Source organism: Aplysia californica, unplaced genomic scaffold, assembly GCF_000002075.1.
Source record: "Aplysia californica isolate F4 #8 unplaced genomic scaffold, AplCal3.0 scaffold00229, whole genome shotgun sequence".
Classification (NCBI taxonomy): Eukaryota; Metazoa; Mollusca; class Gastropoda; order Aplysiida; family Aplysiidae; genus Aplysia; species Aplysia californica.
The window spans coordinates 408,826-430,715 of record NW_004797499.1 but is presented as its reverse complement, the minus strand read 5'-3'; the positions used below and the strand labels follow the sequence as shown (position 1 = coordinate 430,715).

The window sequence follows — 21,890 nt, the reverse complement described above, 5'->3', positions numbered from 1 at the left end:
AATGAATAATTTCGCACATGAGAATCGCTTTGCGTTCAAATTACAAAACATCCTAGCCATTCTACTTAAAATTCCATTTTTTGCCATTGCGTTTATATTTCATTTAGGGTTTTTTTTCAGCCCTAATATTAAGGGACACTATTCTTTAGCCAATGTCGGCAAGAAAAATAAAGAGGAGAAAATTTACTCATGACCATATTTATTGTTCGTAGTTTCTTGAACAAAAGAGTCTTGACCTGTGACCTCCAATGTTTTCAGTTTTCACCCGAACAACAGTGACGAGCAAGGGTGAAACCAGATCCTCTGGAGTGCATTTCGTTAGACTGATTGAATTACCAGTTGATTGCTGCATCTGTGAAGTGTGCTTAGAAATGATCTTGACTCCTTCCACAAAAATAGCCCTAGGGTGGTATGTATTATTTAGTATCGTATTACAATTCCTTCGTAATCGGGGTAGTGAAGAAAGGCGAGGACTACAGACTACGCCTACCCTACTCCTACCTACCCTTCAACTAGCCTTCACCTAGGGTTGGGTCGGGCTCGCAAAATTAGCGTCCGCGAGTACCGAACTACCCGCTGGCATTACCCGCAAACGAGCGGACGGGTAACGAATCGTCTGTTTGCGAGGAGTAGTTCGCTACTCGCTACACATCGGACAGAGACAACAGTTCGTTTAGCGAGCGAGCGGACGGGCGGACCGAGAGACTCCATGCATTCGAGCGGGCGGGCGGACGGACGGAGGGGAACGACTCCTTCCATTGCCTGCAACTTTTAAACCCCCCCCCCCACCCCCCAAAAATAATTTTAAAATCACCCTCCTGCCTCACATTGTAGCTAGGCGTTCATGACGGAAATTTCCGCGCCCCCCCCCCCCCCCCCCCGGCCTTTGAGATAATTGGAACGTACACAGTGAGCCCCACGCATGAGGTGAAAGGTTACACACATAGTACTACGTCACCAGCCTCTCTCACTCCCTGTGGCACAGCTAGTGGTTTGAAACATCAGGCCTAATTAACAAACAATAGACGACGGGTCTAATCTCGCGTCGAGTATCTCATCTGCTAGAGTTCGTCCATTCGCCCGCCCGCCCAGTGAATAAAATTGTGGAGCAGACCCAAAAAACCAACTGACTTCATGCTTGAGGCTTGAGATCCGCAGTCCGCTCGCTGAGAGAGTCAAATTGTGGAGCGGACCCAAAAAACGAACTGTCTTGAGGTTCGCAGTTCGCTCTCATGGCCGTCCGTTACCCGTTCGCTCTGACTGAGTCCATGAGTAACGAACCCGTCCGTCCGCTCGCCCCACCCCTACCTACACCACATGCACTGCTTGGCTTCTGGTCTGATTTAATTTCTGAAGCTCTTTCAGTTTCAGAGATTTTTTACATTATAAACTCTTAATTTACTCTAAGACTTAGTAGGCCTACGTTGTGACTCATTATATTCTATATTATACATCCCTCTCTTTGTTCTTTTTTATTGCTGTGGTAACTATACAATTACGGACTCTTCGGGAGAAGTCGTCCCGGCCTAACTAGCCTACTCCATAAACATTTAATGATCTGTATGTACACAATCTGAAACAAAACCGTAAGTTGCCTTTTTTAAAAAAAGGGGGTGGGGAGGGAGTGCAGGGGGGACTCCCCGCTAAATTCACAAAATAATGGTGGCAGTTTATAGTGCCAAAATATTGTTCTCAGCGCATTAAAAAAAACATAATTCAGAATAGTGCCAAAAATGGATCTAGTCTCAAATAGGTTTGGCAGACACCTCAGTTCAGTTTTTTTAATCGACTTCCGTTTTTGTTTTTGATTTTGTGTTTAAGGAAGAGGCTAGCCGTACTTAATGACACTTGCGATTAAACGTAGAAAGACGCAAATTATTTTTAGGTTCTGCGCCCATCTTATTTGATGTCAGACCAGGATTCCCCTCTGATCACGTGACTACATCTAAGTATAGCCAACCGCATACGGCACCGAAGATGGAAGTGTACGAAAATTGCCATAAAGACGCCTAGAGGATTAGATCTAGATCTAGATCTATCCCCCCCCCCCCCTTCCTGCATTCTTCATCGCTAATATACATTAAAAAACAAACAAGCTTCAAAGAAGCTCTGCAAATTATAATTTATGAAACTGTTGGTCTGTCGGGAGGAGAAAAAGAGAAAAAAAAATAGTCAGGGACCGGAATCGAACCGCTCCTAAAATCATTGCATGACTTCAAACGCAGACACGCTGTCTATTCGGCCATCAGAACTTCCGAGAACGTGGTGTAAATTAAGCGTTATAACATAGACACTTCCATCTTTGGTGCCATCCGGTAGGCTATGATTAGATGTAGTCACGTGATCGGAGAGGAATCCTGGTGTGACGTCAAACAAGATGGACGCCGTACCTAAAAATAGTTTGCGTCTTTCTACGTTTAATCGCATGTCTTAATGACGGCTAGACTGCTAGGATAGACTTGTTGGCTAGCTGTACTTAGAGAGCTGGGCTAGCCGTGCTTATTTTTAATATGATGGCTAGACTGCTCCCCCCTCCCCCCCCCCCCCCCAAAAAAAAATAGGCCTACTGAATTATGAATAAATTATCAGTTTGCTGTAGATTCTACCTAAAGAGAAACCAGGTGCCTTAATGTCAGTGCATGTATTTCAAACCTGAATTATTACTAATGAGACCTGTTTTCTAATGTATAGGGCCTAGGATTACGGCTAGACTGGCAGGCTAGCCGTACATACTCGCTAGCCTGATTCATTGTCTAGCCGTACTTAAGTACAATATCAGGCTAGCCGTACTTATTATTATTGATGGCTGAATTGTAAATGAAATTTTTAGTTTGCAATGCCTAAAGTATTTGTATTTCAAACAAAACTAAAAGGTGCCTCACTGACTTGCATGTATTTTAAACCTGAATAATTACTAGATCTAGATCTAATGAGACCTGTGTACAGTAGTCTCCGCCTAAACGCACGCCATACAAAAGCACGCTCCGCTCAAACGCACGCTTTTGTCATCTGAGGGTTTTTTTACTATATAATTATGACGTTCAAACGCACGGTCACTCCCTCTAAACTCACGCTCCGATCTGAAACACGCCGACAAGTTAAGCTTGGCAAGGGGTAATTTTCACGCCAACCTGCACAGCCTGCATAAGACAAGCCTAGAATTTACTAGAAAATGGGATATTTGGTGAGAGTGCTCCTCATGCTGTACAAAGAGAGTGATGGACAGCGTTTACACACCCTACTACTTTCCACTGACGCATAGGTCTCGGTCTAGGGCTAGTCGGATAAATGTTGGGGCGTAAATGCCGTCGTAAAACACTAGACAGGCCTCTATAGAATTAAAGATTGGGGGAACTGAAATGTTTTTTGATTGGTCACTGGAAATGTATCTTTGAGAGAAGGTTTCTGACTGGTGTTTGAGTTTGAGTGACTGCGTGTAATACAGTGGAGTCCACTTATAACGAGTTAGGAAAAAACGAGAAGTCTGTTATAAAGACACTATTCTAAAACCCCGTTTTTTTCTCTTCTTTACCTTTGTAAATAAAATACTGCTATAGCGCAATCAGACAAACATACGAGTCGGCTATAGCGGAATATTGCTGCTGCTGTGCACAGTGCATAGGCCAAGTATACATAATTAAAAAACCTCGCCAGTTGAGAAACTTGCTGTTGATCTAGCGAAACAAAGAATGGGAGAGCCAATATGTGTCAACAATGAAGGCCGGAGCGATTGAGTAGGGAAGGTGTGGCATGCGCAGACAAGCAGAACGCATCGCTTGATTGGCCAGTGTAAGCCTAGTTTAGATAATCAAGGCCTACCATGCCTCTCACTTCTCCGATGAAGATGGAGAGGTCACAGCAATGTGATGGGTGGAGTGAATGAGTGACGTGCACAAGCTGACGGAATGCAGGCGAGTTAGCCACGAGCCCTTTATTTCTGATCGCCAACGCCGAGCTGTCAGTCAACATCGCTAGATCTAGCACTAGAGAAAGAAACCTGATTCGATTTTTGATCAAGTAAGACCTAAAGGTCATGTTGAAACCACCAAATCATCATCAGGGGAGATATTAAAAGGAAATAAACAGAACCGCAAAATCATAGATTTGGCCTACTTTACAGTTTCCCTTGAATTTATTACTCGATCCCTTATAGCGAGAATCCTGCTATAACGGACATTTTGCTCCGGTCCCCTCCCTCTCGTTGTAATAGGATTCCACTGTATTTAGTTAGAAGTTAGATCTAGGCCTGATACGCGACATGCGTAAATGACGTAAAACACTAGACAGGCCTCTATAGGATTAAAGATTAGCCAAGTAAGCCTAATAAGCTGCGCTCGAAGACCTTATAACGTACTTGTTCAACGAATCACAAGAGAAAATGTTTCTCGAGGATGATTCTGCATAAATTTACGGTCAGAGGTGGTTGCTTGGAAAGCCACGGGGCTGTCCGTTGTCTCTATGACTATGACCAACAGTTTCCTTTTAGGCTATCTGATCCCGACGTTTATAGTGCAAATTCGTTACATTGAGTTTGTCCCCCCCCCCCCATTCAACGCCTTTGTATTCTTAATCCCTGTCGGGGAATCCTTCACAAAACAGTCACGTGTCGTCACATTATCTGCAAAAATGACTCCCTCCTCCAAGGGAGATCACTAGAGTAATAAGGAATTGAGATGACTGTGTCCCTTCCTCCCTTTACTAAGGTTCATGTAAACGCACACTCCGTATAAACACACACTAAGGAGCCATCCCGAGCACCATGCGTTTAGGCGGAGACTACTGTACTCAGCAGGTTTGAGTCAATAAGGCCAAACCTAAATCTAAGTACGGCTAGACTGGCAGTCGTACGGCTAGACTCTCAGGCTAGTCGTACTTAAGTACAGCTAGCCACTTCGTTGTATAAATGTCTATGGAGTTAGGCCCGGACCACTTCTCCAGAACAGTGCCAACTTTTGTATGTTTGTCATTTCATATGGCTGCCATTATTTATACATACAAAGTTTTTTAATTCCGCCCCTCTAATAATTTAGATTATTCTGCCCCCCCCCCCCCCCCCCCCCCCTTAAACTCTCTCCAATAAGCGGAATGGGAGATGGATAGGGTTTTTTTTGGAGGGGGGGGGTATTTAAGTTGGATGCGTAGAGGGGAGGGGCGAGGGGATGGGGGGTATACTGTAACTAGCTCAATTCTATCAGAACTCGATTATTGTAACTCCTTGTTATCTGGAATATCACTGGAGAAAGTTGAAAGACTTCAAACTGTCCAAGACAACGCTGCACGTTTAGTTTTACGGAGAAGAAAGTGAGACTCTGCAAAACCTCTTTTACGGACATTGTTTTGGCTTCCTGTTGAGAAAAGAATCGTGTACAAGTTGGCCACCCTAGGTCACAAATGTTTGAATGATAATGCGCCATCTTATTTATCAATTAAAAAAAGACTGTACTTTCCAACTCACAGTTTAAGGTCATCAGCTGTCAAAACGAAATTTGTTTTACCGTCTCAATGAAATTTAAAACAATGGGTGAAAGGGCATTTGAATACCAAGGCCCCAAGATCTGGAATGGTTTACCAAGTACTTTAAGAAAGGTCAAATCTTTTGATTCATTCAAGTATGTCAGCTGAAGTTGTTTCTGTTTTTAAATTATGAATATTTAGAGTGATTTTTTTTTAGTCAGAACACAATATTGTATGTTACTGTTGTACATTGGCAGTGATTTGTGTAGGCTCTATGTGGTGCTTTTGAACTACATCTTAAGTTAACAACAATGTGGGACAACATTTTTCCCCCTTTTAATAATTAATAAAAAACCCACAGTAACTTCATATTCATCATCATCAATGCGTTTCACCCCTGGCAGGGTATAGGCCACATATACAAGCTCCTTCCATTTATCTCTGTCCTGGGCCATCCTTCCAAGCTCGTTCCAAGTGAGCTTCATCTCTCTTCTGTCCCTTTCCACGCCTCCATGTTTCCTGTGGCCTACCCCTGCCTCATGCTCCTTGTGGGTTCCACTGCAGTGACTGTCTTGTGATGTTTCCGCTGGGCTTTCTTAAGGTGTGTCCCATCCATCGCCACTTTCTTAGTCCTATTTCTATTTCTATATCCTTTTGTCCTGTACTTTCCCACAGCTCTTCATTCTTTCTATCCTGCCACTTAATTCTTAGAATACTCCTCATACATGAATCTGTTGATGAAAGTCTGGACTTTATTCAGTATACTGTCTTTGTTGTCTTCCAAGTTTCGCAGCCGTAGAGGAGCACAGACTTGACGTTGGAGTTAAAGAGTCGAATCTTGGTGCGCAGTGACATGTTGCTTGCTTTCCAGACTTTTGATAATTGATTGAATGTTGACCTTGCCTTGACGGTTCTTGCTTTAACATCTGCCTCGGTTCCACCTTTACCATCGATGACACTTCCAAGGTAGGTAAATGAGTCTTTTTCTTCTAGGGGAGTGTCTTCCACTGTCACAGCAGGGCTTGAAACTTTTCTTAGCTTCACTACTTTTGACTTTCCGGGATGTATACGTAGGCCAACACTCCTTGGTGGGCTGTTGAGTTCCTTGGTCTTTTCTTGCATCTGAGCATGTGTGTGATAGAGCAGTGCAAGGTCATCAGCAAAGTCCAAGTCGTGCAGGATCCCCTGTATTCCATTACGCTTGCCTCTAGTGGCTTCTTTCATGACCCCGTCAATTGCCAGTATGAAGAGAAAAGGGGAGAGCAAGCATTCTTGTCGCACTCCTGTCTGTACCTGGAATGGTTCTGAGAGTTGTCCTTTGTGGAAGACTAGGCAGTTTGTTCCGTCATAGGTCGCCTTCACAAGCTTGACGATTTTGTCAGGTATTCCGAAATGCGGCACGAGTTTCCACAGAGTTTCCCTGTCCTCTTTGTCAAACGCCTTTTCATAATCAATGAAGTTGACCACAAGTGGTGAATTCCATTCAAACGATTGCTCAACAATGATGCGCAGAGTAATGATCTGGTCCACACATGATCGTTTTTTGCGGAATCCTGCCTGGTTTCCTCTGAGCTTCTCATCTGTTACCAGCTTGATTCTCTACAGGAGTATCCTGTTAAAGACTTTCCCAGGTATGGATAGGAGTGTAATGCCTCTGTAGTTGTTACAATTGCTGAGGTCTCCCTTCTTTGGCCCCTTGATTAGGTGGCCTTCCTTCCTGTGGGATGGTATTTCCTCCTTTTCAAATAGAGCATAGAGAATTTCCACTAACGTATCTTTATCTGCCTTTTAAGGGCTACCGGTGGTTTATGGAACTTCCTATTACCCAAAAGGTTTTTGGGTCCCAGTAAGCTCATCACTCTCCTCTGTTACATATGTGTAAAAATACCGGTATGTAAACTCCACTCATGAACCCTATTGCCTATTGTAAAACCTTTTTTTTTCTTTGAATTTACTTTGATCGCTTTCACAGGATAGGGATCATCGCCACAGGCCTGTCTGGATTTGTCTTAGCCAGGGACTCTGTGATCAGCAACAGAAAAGTTCTCATGGAGACCAGGCAGAGAATCAAAGACCAGGCCCAAAGAGAGTCGGTCGAGAAGTACGAACAGCGCAACCTACTGAAACAAGCCCAGCCTTCATCATAGTGATGGTGAACTGTATTTTGCAAGTGCATTTTAATTGATAACGGCATAAAGTGGATATTATGCAGTGAAAAATATGTTGCACTAGTGAAGGAAAGACAGAATCTTGAATGTATCTCTTTAGAATGACAATGACAGTTCATCGCTTTTTGATGTGTTAACTTTGCGTTCAGGATGTGGCCGAGGTAAAACTTGTCTCTGCCACAAATGACCTTCTATCTGAATGCACTGTGACTGTAACGTGGAGTATGAAGTGCTGTCTGTAAACATTAAGCAAGTTAGTTTGTGTATTTATGTGTTTGGATGACACTCAATACTGAGTGTGTGGGCAAATTAAATGAATGCCTGATGGTGGGCCTATTTCTTCATAGGTAAAATACATCAATTTTCAATCATTTCAGTGTGTGTGTTTGACATTGTATATATTATAGCTCATCTATTTTCTGTCAAGCAAAACTTTCTATTTTCTTATTTTAAAAAAGTAACACAGACAGACAGAAAACAACAGAAAGAAAGAAAAAAAACCAGGACCTACCAGTGGTGTTCCCCACCAACCACCTTCAAACTTTCAGAGACTCAGGATCTACTGTTCTCTGACATGTCAAGTACATAGTAGTGTATTCAGAGATAATATAAGAATGTGTTGTTGTTTTTTTTTTACCTACCTGCAAGAAGATACATATAAATGTTACTGTCCCCACGCAGGGTGAATTCCCATGTCTAGGGCTTTCCTGGCTAAATGAAGAGCAGTCGAATTGTCCAAGACAGCTACCCATTGTCGAGGAAAAAGTGATTTCCTAAATTTTACTGTCCCCACACGGGGTGAATTCCCATGTCTAGGGCTTTCCTGGCTAAATGAAGAGCAGTCGAATTGTCCAAGACAGCTACCCATTGTCGAGGAAAAAGTGATTTCCTAAATTTTACTGTCCCCACACGGGGTGAATTCCCATGTCTAGGGCTTTCCTGGCTAAATGAAGAGCAGTTGAATTGTCCAAGACAGCTACCCATTGTCGAGGAAAAAGTGATTTCCTTTTTAAGACAGGTGGACAGACATCGGAGCCATTGAAATAGAAAAAAGGGGGAAAGTGGGAAGTTGTCATTTGTACAGATGATTGTCTTGGTGGACAGGTGACCATTTATTTAGAGCAGGATTTAAAAAAAAAAAGTTTTAGTAGAGGTTTTATGGCGCTCGCAACTGAATAAGGTCATATGAGCGCCAAAGAGCAGGTTTGACTGTATGTTAATTTGTACCCCGGTACGAAGCAAAGTCTTTTGTGGAAATACAGCCTGTAGCAATGTCTTTTCTTTTATACAAGTTAAGTGTAAAGAGTACTCACAAGAGGGGTATTATGATTATTATTAATAAAGTGTACCATACCTTATTTTGTCACAGTTCCCTCTTTGAAACTGATATGAATAGGTAGTGAAAGAAGGAGAGGTTAAAATTTTGTTGTTGGGGATGAGAGTGAGGGGGAAACGAAGAAAAATGCACACCTTAATAATATGTAAATTTATACTATACTATTAAGTCTTAATTTTATATTAATATTAATATTATATCGCAACTATTACATCCTGTACTAATGTTACATTTGAGGGTTCCTGTTCTTTTCACAGAAATTTCACAGGGCACAGCCTGAATTATTACCTCTTGAGAAGGTTTCCTTCAATTTCAAAATAATTCCCATACACCTTGAGTTTCCAAGTGAAAGATTTATTGCTATGAAAATTGTGTCTTACTAAACTTACTTAGACCTGGAGATGTCCTACTAGTAGTTTCTGTTTCCTCAAGTTCCTTTTATAAATTGTATGTTGTTCTGATTTCATTATGATGAGATTGTCTTTGTAATACGTTTTTATCTGAAATAAACATTTTCTTTGTGCAGATACTGGTGGATTCTTTTTACTTTTGGTGCACAGTGCTCAAATAAAATATCTTGTTTGCTGGTTTATTTTAATCTGTACAAGTACAAGAGTACTCACTTGTGTGTAATATTGTTGGGCATGAAGCATGAAGTCTCATGCAAACAGTCAGAATGAGGCTAAAATCACCTTTTGAAGTCCAAAATGTTTTTGAGTAATTTGAGTCTCATTTTGATTTTGATGTTGTTAATTTCATATTTTTGATGTTGAGAAAACGTTCAGGAGGAGGGAAAAGGGGAAAAAAGATAGATCTACGCAATTTCTCATAAAACTTACAACTTATCAGTAAAAATTTACACCTTTCTCGTCTGAGAAAAAAACTCATACTCATAGTCATAGTAACTGTTTTGCTATGCTAGCAATCTACAAAATCATTTGGGACAGGATGGAGTTGGAACTGAGTAGTTTTGTCTGAACGTTCGTTCCTCTTACACAGCTTCATCCCTTGTTATGGAAGAGCACTCAAGAAATTTTAGAACTAGAGTCTAGCTACTAGGTTCCTGTGGAAGCCAGCTACAAGTTCTTCAGTCACGTCTAAGGGATTCATATGTACTGAATGCAATGCCACTTTTATCAGGGGTCCTAAGTCACATTTCTGGTAGTGCAGTCAGGTACCTTCTACTGACCACAGGTTAAAAAATCAGGCGCCGTTCGTCCATAGAGCACGGTCGTACAGTGCAGCCCAAAATGTTTTAATGTTCTGTTAGAAAAGCATCCCCAAACAAAAAATAAAAGAAGTCAGAAACAAACACTAGCCAAATTTTAGTATTATTTCAAAACAAGGTCGTCGCTGGCGCCTTAACTATCATTTCTGTGTTAAAAGCGCCATAAAACATCTACTATGCCATGCCAAAGTCCACACGCTTTACCTAAACATAATAGGATACATTGTATTCAACAGTGGTAACCTGACCTATAAATCGCTCTGTGGGATAACCCAAACGATGACGACACTCGTAGAGAGTTTGGCGGTACATTAATATTTGTAATAAGACGGCACATCTCAAATGTGCACCCACGAAACATAGCCCACAGTAGGCAGTCTAAAAATAAACGCGATAGACTGCACACTATTTTATGCCAAAATGATGTGATCCCCGGAGCAATTCAGCGAAGTGCTCAAGTGAATTGTGATTGGTTCATTGTCTTGCCTCTAGGACTCTGTGATGATGAACCAGAGGGCGGTGAACGTGGCATACTTAACTCACCGTCCTGCGTCCTGTGAGTTGTGCCTTTGGATGGTTTCGTAGTGGAGTAGTGAAACTTATTACATGTGTACTTGAGTGTTCAGTTCCAATGCAGGATGAAGAAACTGATGTTTAGCTAACAAACAGATTTAGTTCTAGAAATCAAAGCGACGATCCATTACAGGTACTATATGCCCAGGGGCGAAGCGTCTATATAATCAAATAATCACTGCTTCCCTTTCTAATTTTGAAACATTGTCGCTGTCAAATTCATCCTTAAAATTAAACCTCATAAATTAAATGTCAAAAGATGTTCGTAATCAACAAATAAAGTGAGGCTGGAATAGAGTTGAAGGGAACATGTGCATGGCAGTCAAAGCTGTTTCATTGCCACATATACCCTGTTCACCCCTTTGGGGCCACAGTTAAAATCAATCACAAGCCCTGATTAAGTAAGCTAACTAACACTGGTCGAGTCTACCTCACAAATGTGAAGGGAACTAACTCTTAATAATCTCTTGACTGCTGCTTGTGCTTGTTTTTTTTCCTCGACTTTTTACCGTCCTATAATCAGATCGTGACCTCGATTATGACACCAGCTCCTGGCCGCGAAAGGCTAACAAAAACAGCCAAATGTGAAATTTAAAAAATAATAATTGTCATGTTCTACCAAAGAGTTAGACTCACTGGTAGATCTATAACATATATATCTAGTACTGACATCTCTGCTTCTTTGCTTTATGTTTATGTATTCACATCTAAAGTTAAGTTTAATTTTAGTGGGAACTGATATTTAATAAGATACTTTCCCGATTATTTTGGCGGTTGAACATACAATATGAATTCCGGATTTTTTTCATTCACAACTCAGAGTCGCCGCCTCGAGTAAGATTCTTGTGTGATATCTACAGGCCATATCTGGTCCCATTTCACTTTGATTTCCCTGTCAAACAAGTCAGTCTTCGCCCCTGTATATGCCCTTGACTATCTTCAACCTGCTATAGATATTGTGCACGCCCACTTTTTATCCCCATGAGCCGCCCCTGAAAAAAATGCATGGTAGGTATACATGATGCAGAGAAATAGAAGCCCAGCTGTCGTCATGTCAACAACAAAAATTCTCTTCACTTATTACAATTACTAATTTGTTTCACGGCACTTGCAACACAATTAGATCGTATGTGCTGAAGTTTAGAGGTAGGCCTATTACATGAGAGTAACAAACAAAAAAAGGAGAGATAAGGACGATAGTTGTTTGATAGGAAAGAAGGAGCAAACCACACCAGAGCACCCACCAAACACCCGCAATAATAATTTGTATTCTTTTTGATGCCTCAAGTTGGATCACTGCCCAATAGGTTCATTACTCACTTCATTACTGTTTCAAAGTTCACAGTATTAATTCAGTCTAGCACACACACACACAAAAGCGAAATCAAATCAGTGGGATGTGGAAATAAGTCCAGCTTTCGCATAGTAAACCATGGGGAGAGAGAATCTTTTTGTTATGCGCAAATTTCTCTTTGAGTGTGCTTTGAATTTAAAAAAGAATAGACATCATGTGACAAAAAAATTTGGACCCTGAAAATCTGTTTGCTATGTGCGTGTTTCGCTATGTGTGTGCGAGACTCTAGACTGTATTATTATTGTTAAGTACCAATTTCGCAATGTAGTGGAACTTGGATTCAACGAAGTCGTCGGGCCTCACCTTAAATTTAATTAAATCCGGGTGTTCTTTATAGGAAACATAAGGTTTTTGTGGCGATAATTACAGGCTCCAAGCAAGTAATGTATAATGTATTTGACTTTCTCAATCAAAAGCAGTTTGGTTTCAAATGAGAGGCATTTTCGTTTCTTTGATGCCATATTGAAGAAATGCAGGACAGTTTCAGGAAAATACACTGATCTCTACCAAACACATACCGGTACTTTGCAAAAGGGCCAATTCATGTCAAATGCATGCCTGTCTATTTATCATCTATACCATACTGTTTGCAGAACATTTAAGCTATGTTTCTGTGTAGAGCCTTGCATACGGCAACGTTTGATTCCACCAGTCTGTCCCCGTAGGATTATGCGATTGTGCGGCCGCGTTTTTTTCGCGTAATTCTGCAACATTTGCATAATTTTGGATTATCCGCGTTTTTTCACGTTTTTTCCCTTTTTTTTTTTTTTTACAAAACAATTATTTATTAATTAATTAACGCCTCGCCATGTGACTAAAGGGACGTAATCACAGTAATAGCTCTCATTTAAGGGAAAAGTTGGTTATTTCCCTTGTTAGAAGATCTTGGTAAGGGTTGTGATTTTGTTCCTTGAGCATGTTCAGTTTTTCAATCCATCAAAAGTTGTTGTTCTCATGTCTGCTGATGTTTCATGTTTGACAGGTGTCCCTGGTTTTAGTAATGTGCCAGCATCAGAGGTCCAGATGTCCTTTTTTAAAAATAATAAATTTTTTGAACATTTTTCTTTCCTTTCTATAGCTGAAAGTTACAGAGATGATTATTTAAAAAAATAAAAATTTTTAAAACTAATGTGTATTGTTTTCTTTTCCAAATTCACAACAAATTGCTGATACTGATATGTTCTGTTTTCAATTTTTCTGTACATAAAACAAGAAAATCATGAAACTTCGTGTTGAAAAAGTGCAAAACATGTCACGAATGGTGTTACAGTAACTTGCATAATTTTTGCATAATTTTGCTTTTTTGGGGGCATAATTTGGCCTTCTAAATTTGCATAATTCTACGGGGACAGCTTTACTACGCAAGGTTCACACTCAAGCGGTTGACTGTACATGTATCAAAAACACAATTACTTAAATAAAGAAGGTAAGAAACGGGACTACAGTGAGGTGTTGAATGTAAGCAAGAGTTGACTTTACCAGGATTCTACTGTGTCTGTTATTACTGATCATTATGCTTAAAACTAAAAGTGAAATTAGTTATCATCAACAAAGGCAGTGTTCATCATTATGTCAAAAATATTTGTTAAAATTGGGGCATCTGCTGAGCTGTCTTACAAATATATGGGTCCTGTTCCAACTTCATGCTCTGTGTCCTCTTCTTCCTACACCTCCATTTCTTCCAGTGTAAAGCCCTGTGCCTCTTCAATGGTATAGCGCACGAGGCTAATGGAGAAGATGATTGAGGAATCTACTCCCAGCCGCATCACCCAATGGATAGGTTCGTTCCTCTGAGACAGATACGCCTGCATCGAGCACGGCAACACAACAAGCAGGCTTCGCCGTTTCGAGCCGGGAGTCCCCCGGGGCAGCGCCCTGTCCCCCACACTGTTCCTTGTCTTCATTGATGATATTGAAGCAGGCCTGCCTGAAGCCGTGAAGACGGGACTCTATGCTGATGACTATACAATATACGCCACCAACGAAGACATAAATCAGGCTGAAAACAGTGTCCAAGCAGCCATAAACTTACTTGAGCAGTGGGCTAAGCAAAACAAGATGGAGATCAGTACGGAGAAAACAGAGTGCACCTTCTTCACCACCAGCACTCACGAGGCCAAGCGAAAACCAGCACTCTCACTCAAAGGCTCCCCCATCACCTTCAACTCCAACCCCACCTTACTTGGGGTCCCACTTGATCGTACTCTATGATCCTCCAACGCCCACATCCAAAATCTTGAGCTAAAACTGTAAAGCAGACTTCGACCATTGAAAGCCCTTACAGGCACCACCTGGGGTGCATCAAGGGAATGCATAAAGCCAATATATTATGCTACTTGTCGGTCAGCTATTGTGCCCCTGCCTACATGCCTCTTGCCAAACCCTCCAACCTGCAGAAACTGGAAAGAAAGCAGAATGAAGCTGCAAGAATCATCACGGGCTGCTCAACGGGTACTCGTGTGGACAGCCTCCTCATCGAAGCAGACAATTTACCACTAAGGCATAGAGCTGATGCCTTTACTGCCATCTCATTCGAGAAGTCCATGGGTCTGCCTGCAACGAACCAACGCAGAGCCCCCGCAACAAAAATCAGAGCCCACGCCGACAGGCAAGTCGAACTGGAGAAAGCATGTCCAGAACCTCGTAGCCGAAACTGAACTGGATACGTACCCACGTGAGGAGCTGGTTGTTTTACCCCCCCCCCCCCCCCCCCCCCCCACACACACACAACCGTGGAAGGCTGCATCGTACAACGTGACTTTTAGCACCGATCTTGTCGTCGACTGCAAGCGTGCTAATGAACCAGCCGTCAGGAAAGCAGCAGTAGAGGCTACAATTCGATCGCCCCGCCTGCCCGATGTAGAAGTCTGGACTGACGGTTCAGCTAAGCACGGTACTGAGTATGGAGGCAGTGGAATACTGATCAAGACCGGTAATATCGAACTCGACCAACGTGTACCCGCGGGCCGGTATTGTTCCCGCTACAGGGTCGAGCTTGTAGCTCTGGACACACCGCTGGACATGCTTGTGGCACTACATACAACAGGCAGCCTTCCGAGCAGTGTACGCATTCATACATACACTGATTCAATGTCAGCAGTCATGCGCCTCTCATACGCCCCTACCAACCAATCGGAAAAGGTGGCATGCTCAATTTGGCAGCATCTGCACACCCTCTGTCAACGCTCTGAATGTTCCATCTGCTTACAGTGGATTCCAGGCCACGCTGGACTGGCTGGGAACGAGGAAGTTGAAAGCATCGCCAAAGAAGCAACAGCGCTTACCCAGATTGACACGCCAATCGATTTCTCGACAGCTAAAGCCGTCATCCACCGATCGACCGGCGCAAAGTGGAAGAGAGAGGCAAAACCCAAACTGCCGTTTTCCCAGCCGCCATCATACCAGCTTGAGGCCTCGCTCAGACTCAGACGACAGGACCGCCGGCTTCTCTCCAAAATGAAAACTGGTGGAAAATCGCCCAAGCTGAGATCATATCTCCGCTAAATTGCGCCAGCAGACAAACCCAGATCCATCCTGTCGAGCCTGCAAGTAGGAGGACGAAACTATGGACCAAGTGTTCCTGAGATGTCCCGCACTTTTTAAGGACCCCCGGGCAAGTGTTGAGTTCCTACGTGCTGTCGGCATCGCTGACCGTTTATGAAGCCACAGCGCCAGGAGAGAGAGAGAGAGAGAGAGAGAGAGAGAGAGAGAGAGAGAGAGAGAGAGAGAGAGAGAAAAGAGAGAGAGAGAATTTAAAGAGAGAGAGAGAGAGAGAGAATTTAAAGAGAGAGAGAGAGAGAGAGAGAGAGAATTTAAAGAGAGAGAGAGAGAGAGAGAGAGAGAGAGAGAGAGAGAGAGAGAGAGAGAGAGAGAATGCTGCAATACTTGGAAAATACTTTCCACATTCCTTGTGGCCTCTGCACACCTTGACCAAGGCCACCCTTTTTTTACTCATTTTTTCACCTCACAAAAGTGTAAAATTACATTGGTTCAAGACCCCCCCCCTATTTCTTACACTTTTCTTACGGGAGCCAAAGACCCCCCTCCCTCCCCCTCCATGTGTAAGATTATATTTGAACAGCCCCTTACTGACGTTCCACGCCCGGACCGCTTGTGCCCCCTTCCCCAGACACACGCACACAGTCACACGTGTGCTGACCGCTCGTCCGACTCCGACACACACTATGAGATGCATGTGTGCGTGCTGTCGGTCGCATAAGATATAAACAACAGGGTAAGCAAATAATGGTTCACAATGCAGATGCTAAGGATGGTTTCAAGGAATAGATAAGATTGTTGGAGAAAAATGAGCGAAGCTACGTAAGCGGGGGCTGTTCATCCTGCAAGCGACTTTGTAGAATCCGAGCTTGCTCCTTTATGTGTTCGTTGAATCCCAGTTATTTTTTATTGATTTTAATGAATAGAAAAAACAGGGAATCCAACTACTTTCGTTGAATCAGAGTTCATTGAAACCGAGTTTAACTATACTTACGTGTTTAAATACAAAGCTAAGAAACATTTCAGGACCTGAAAATCTGCTAGCTAAGTGTCTGCTAGACTGTAAACTGTATTTAAAAAATCAATGCTGTCTATCCAATGTTCCATCACAAAAAGAGCAGGATATCAGGATGAAGTTCCTGTAACACATTCATTAAGTCTCTGGTTTGTTACTGAAGAGAAAATAAAACAACGAATAGATAATTTTCATTGAGATAAAGATGTCTTTTTTAATACATGATATTTTTCAATACCTCATATATATTTATACCTAAAATTGTAAATTGAAACTTAAGAGATATCACATTATTCATTTCTTTCAAATTAAAAAATAACAACTTTGGTCCATTTCTAGCAAGGTCTCTACCACTACCACTAGCAGACAACCTCCTTACTTCTTGCTCTACATACTAAGCTCATTGTTGAAACATATTGTATTATTTAGATTTTTCCTTACCAGTTAACATTAACACTGCAAAAAACGGATTAGAAATAGATCTAGATCATATTAATACAATTTATATATATATAAGCAAAGATATCCCAATCACTCTGTCTACCTTGCCATACTGCTAGACTCCATATCAAGATGTTCAGAAAGTGGATCTAGGAAAGTGCAAAGAAGAAATAAAAAAAAAAGATATAATGCAGTTACTGCTAAATTATGTCAGCCTGAAAAAGACAAAGACAAAATGAGTCTAAAGTAGTGCTGTGGTGTCGTTCATCATTGAAATCATATTGGGGTGAGTCATTGTATTACATGTATTATAATGATAGAAATTTTGACACTCAAAGTTGTGCCATGGCAGATTCTTGTGAGTCAAACTTTTTTAGCCATTATTTTCTAGCATTAGTTCCACTTTCAATTTTTGATTTTCTTCAAGAAATTAATTTCAGTTTCAACTTCTTGTGCCAATAAAGATTGACCCTGAAGTCTGCATCAAAGGGCTAAGAGACGCCAAAGAGTATACTAGAATAAAGAAATTATTATTATAGTAGTAAGCTTCTGCGATAATTGACAGGAAATGGTTAAAAAGGAAAAGGTCTTAAATTTGAATCCATTTCAAACAACAAAAATGAAAAGAACGACATTAATTTGTTCAACATCAAGAAAGAAGAGCCCAAGAAGACACTTAAACACATGTGGACAATTTTTAAACGGCTTGCTCAAAACAAAATGATACACATGCAGACATGTACAGGGTACAAACAACAAAAAGCATTAAGTTCAAATTGACCACCAAGCTCTCATTGTCCTGAGAACCCAAAAAAAAAAAAAAAAATCAAAGCAGAGGCATCATATAGGCCTAATTATTTCATTTAAAAAATGGACAGTTGTGCTGAACAAAATGTAGAGACAATTTATATTTATAATACATGTACAGAGTTAGGATTGACTAGACGAGATGAAGGCGACCAGGAGAGCACTGTACTTATCATTATAGCGCAATATAGTTCTTCGTTATCTCTATAGGGCTCAAACTCATATTCCATTTCCTGGTTGCTGGTTAGTCTTGCATTTGCATGTTCGTCAAATGTTCCCATGACTTTCCCCTTTCATTTTTTTAATGTAGCAAAGCCATATGTACAGAGGAGTCATAGTACATAACTATGGCAAACAAAGTCAGTACAGTGGAGTCCACACATAACGAGTCCTGAAATAACGAGAAGTCTGTTATAAAGACACTATTCTAAAACCCCGTTTTTTCCCTTCTTTATCTTTGTAAATAAGATACTGCTATTGCACAATCAAACAGTCACGCGAGTCGGCTATTACGGAATATTGCTGCTGCTGTGCACAACGCACAGACCAATTAAACTTTAATTAAACATATTAAAACCTTGCCAGTTGAGAAAGCTGTTGGTGATCCAGCGAAACAAAGAATGGGCGAGCCCACGCGAACCAACAATGAAGGACGGAGCGAATGAGTGGGGAGGATGTGGCAAGCACAGACGACAAGCAGAACGCATCGCGTGATAGGCCAGCCCAGTCTAGATTAACTAGACATACCGAGCCTTTCACTTTTCTGGTGCGGGATGGATGGAGTGAATGTGTGACGTGCGCAAGCAGACGCAACGCACCACAGGGTGTGGTTGGGTGGGGGACAACACAGCCGGCGAGTTAGCCTAGAGCCAGAGCCCTTTCTTTCTGATCACCAACGCCGAGTCGTCAACACTGCTAATGCTAGAGAAAGAAACCAGATTCGATTTTTGATCAAGTGAGACCTAGAGAACATGTTGAACAAAATCATCATCAGGGGAACTGCAAAAGGGAATAAACAGAACACCAAACTCATAGATTAGGCCTACTTTACTATTTCCCTTGAATTTATTACTGGATCCCTTAAAACCAGAATCCTGCTGTAATGGACATTTCGTACAGGTCCCCTCCCTCTCGTTATAACAAGATTCCACTGTACTATGCTATGCAATGATTGATTTGCCCAAGCGTGTACATCATGTATAATTACAAATCCAACTCCTCACTTGATGTTTTCCCCCTTTTTTCAACAACTATGATTTCTTGGCTATTTCTTTTGCTTTTTGAAACTTTTTCTATATCTCAAATTCTATATTAAATTGTTTTGCACTTGAGAACAATACAACAAAACATTTAAATTAAAGTTAAAGTGAGAAAATGTAGAATCTCAAGTCCATCGGCTTCTGCCAGCACCCTGGGAAAACAGCATGACATGTCAAGTCGTACTGTATGTGTTATCAGTTGTTGTTTTTAAGAGAGGTTGAGATTTGCTGGAAGCAGAAATTATAATTTTTAGTAGCATAAAGAGGTTTGCACATAGTAACAGTAGGCCTGCCTGAATGTAAATTTTATGTTGAAGAAAAGCAAATAACAATAATTTAAACAATGGTCTTATGAGAGGGGAAAACAAGAGAATAGACAAAAGTAATGATAGAATAGACAGCAAGGGGGGATCTAAATGCTAATGAAACAAAATAAGAAAGGGGTAATTAATACTAATTATAGTGCTACTGAGAAAACAAAAATCATAATATGACAAGTATGAAAATGTTTGTAAGCAGAAAATAAAACACTAACAGTTTTAGCCTTCACTGACCATAAAAATAAATGGCTGTGAATGGCTGTATTGTATCTACAGGCAAAGCAAATGAAAAGTCTCTTTCTGCGGTTCCGTTAACCCTGAAATTCAGGACAAGCATTAAAAATTTGTTGGCAGTAAAAGAAAGGTCCTCATTAGTTAAATGTCCTTCACCCATATATCCATTTCAGTTATTTTAAGGCTGTAACATATAGGCCTTCCTCTAAATTTGGTTTGTCAAGGTTTTTTAAATATCATCACTTAAAATAAGCAGCCTTCCTGCAAAGACCTATATGCCTACTTTGTACTGATTCAGTCGAGTCTCACTAATAATTAAAATATTTTACTTGATGGAAGAGTAACAAACCATAACTCCTCCAAGTGTGTCCCTTTTTTCTTTTCATATATTTTTATACATGTGCATCATGGGTGTTTTTCTGCTACAGCACATAGTTACAACATAATATAAACAAATTCTAAGAAGTGGTAGTGCCCGTTGCAAGAAAGACATGCCAGCTAGGTTTTTCAAGCCCATCGCCAAAGCTATTCATGTCTTTGGCCAGTTAGCGCACCAAGTCCAACATAGTCAAAGTCTAAATAGAATCTACTGTGTGAAGATAACAACACGGATACTAGAAACCTGCTTTTGCACAGGATGGGTGTCCTGAGAGGGAGATTGATTGGAGAATTCAGCTCAATCCCTGCCACTGCTTATGTAGTGTAGAGATACCCTTCCCAAAGCATAAATGAACTTAGGGAACAGCAAAGCGTTACAATGGATGATACATGATGGCATTATGTTTTCTTCTCCACTGTTCAATTTTGTTTGGTTAAACTGTAGTAGCAGAAGTAATATATCAGCAGTGGATTGGGGTGGCTTTTCAGTTGCAGAGATATATTACTCCCTGCGAGATGATATATAAAGATTGTCATAACAAACTCAGGCTGGCCAACTTTTTCAAAACCCAATATTACAACATCTGATTAAGTATCATTCAGCGAACAAAGTTACAGAAAGGGGTATTGGTTTTTGTGTAGTGAATGTGATATAGCACAGCTTTCACATTCCCTACTGTTGAATCAGGGACAATCTCTGGAAATTTAGAACAGTTGGCAAGTCTGCAAGCATTATAAACATCTTTGTGAAAGGTAAGGTCTTTTGTTCCTTCTCCTAAAAATTACATATCCTGAATATTATTGCTTTGTCTCTTCATAAAGAATGCCCCAGTGAGAACTGCAGCGCAACACATTGAGGCTGGCCGCCAAAGATCAATCCAGTGATCTAGCATTAAATCTGAAAGTACAAGTCACCACAGGACATAATTTCTCAGCTCTCACTCTCAGTACTCTCAGTGTATCACACAGCAATACGGTAGTCTTCAAGTGTACTGTAGGAGGTTCCCTGTGCTGTTAAAGTACACTGTACATCCGGAAAAGTCTGTTGTGTGCTGTATCGATGCCCAAATGTCCAATTCTTGTTCTGTGAATGTCTTTAGTTAAAGTTTAATATTTATGTAACATCTCCAGAAATACTATTTGAAATAGTAACTATTTCTGTGAATTCAAGTCAAACTTTGATACCTGACACCTTCAGTGCTGATGTTGAGTAAATTTTGAATATATCATGGTAGGAGCAAAGCTAGCAGCAACATCTCCTCCATAGGGAAAGAAAAAAAGCAACCGCTTCAACCAAGACTCCGTCATACATCACTTCTTAAAACAGCATATGTCAGAGTCTAACACTAAACAGTCGATATTCTCATTGGGTTTATAAAGGATTGTACAGTACATATAATGCATTTTCTTCTTTCCATGACGCCTTTATTGATGTAATAGTTTAGTGCAAGAAGTGCTTGACTCAGTTTTAGAGCATTGGACATTTCGTACACTCAGTCAATAAATTCAATTTTATTATTGTTTTAACTTGCAGGAACATTCTTTTCTTTAATAAAATATGGAGATTGGGGTTTCATTTCCGCTCCATTTTTTAATTTTACGCTATTGTCCACTCATTCTTAGGCTCTTGTTTGATCAAGAAAGGATGTATACATTTGGAAGTGATCTTACATTATTTTCAAAAGGCTCCAAGCGTCTGAAACTCGGGCAACTTAAAAAACGGAGAGTGGGCTGCATTTTCAGCGGTACACGTACATTGTATGATAAGTTGGCTGAATTTCTTCCTTCAGGTTACTTTAATTAGATTGATTAATATTCATACATT

The 21,890-nt window shown here is 41.0% G+C and overlaps 1 long non-coding RNA gene across 1 annotated transcript; it reads left to right on the top strand.

Moving 5' to 3' along the window:
• Window positions 1-230: 230 nt before the first annotated feature.
• LOC101864149 lies at window positions 231-9,485 on the top strand. The gene is made up of 2 exons (XR_220532.3): window positions 231-409; window positions 7,427-9,485. It is a non-coding gene; the product is annotated as an uncharacterized LOC101864149 (long non-coding RNA).
• The last annotated feature ends 12,405 nt before the right edge of the window (window positions 9,486-21,890 follow it).